This window comes from Bactrocera latifrons, unplaced genomic scaffold, assembly GCF_001853355.1.
Source record: "Bactrocera latifrons isolate USDA-ARS-PBARC rearing strain unplaced genomic scaffold, ASM185335v1 scaffold_70, whole genome shotgun sequence".
Taxonomy (NCBI): domain Eukaryota; kingdom Metazoa; phylum Arthropoda; class Insecta; order Diptera; family Tephritidae; genus Bactrocera; species Bactrocera latifrons.
This window is the reverse complement of record NW_017537379.1, coordinates 1,446,278-1,446,831: the sequence shown is the minus strand read 5'-3', so window position 1 is coordinate 1,446,831 and position 554 is coordinate 1,446,278.

Sequence of the window (554 nt, the reverse complement as noted above, 5' to 3'; positions counted from 1 at the left end):
CTTATCCCTTCATAAAATTCGTTATTCGTCAATGTGACTTTTTCACGCGAAATATCGAATAGACAGTCATAAAGATTTGTGAGTACGAGTAAATTAGTAGTTCTTCCACCTAAACAACGTAGGGCTCATAACTGTTTATGACTACGCTAACGGAAAATGTCACGCTAACAAAAATTAAAACGTAGAATTCACGAAATAACAAACTCACCTCAAACTCAAGGACAAATCAATATTTTCTAATAAAAACGGTCAACAGTATTTTTTGCACTATTATACATATCTTATTTTACTGTCTGTTATACCACTAAATAAAATTATGAATAACAAGTAAGGAAGGGCTAAGTTCGGGTGTCACGGAAAAGTTTATACTCTCGCATGATAAAGTGATAATCGAGATTTCAGGCGTGGTTGTGAACCGATTTCACCCATATTTGGTGCATGTTATCAGGGTGTTAAGAAAATATTATACACCGAATTTCATTGAAATCGGTTGAGTACTTCCTGAGATATGGTTTTTGGTCCATAAGTGGGCGACGCCACGCCCATTTTCAATT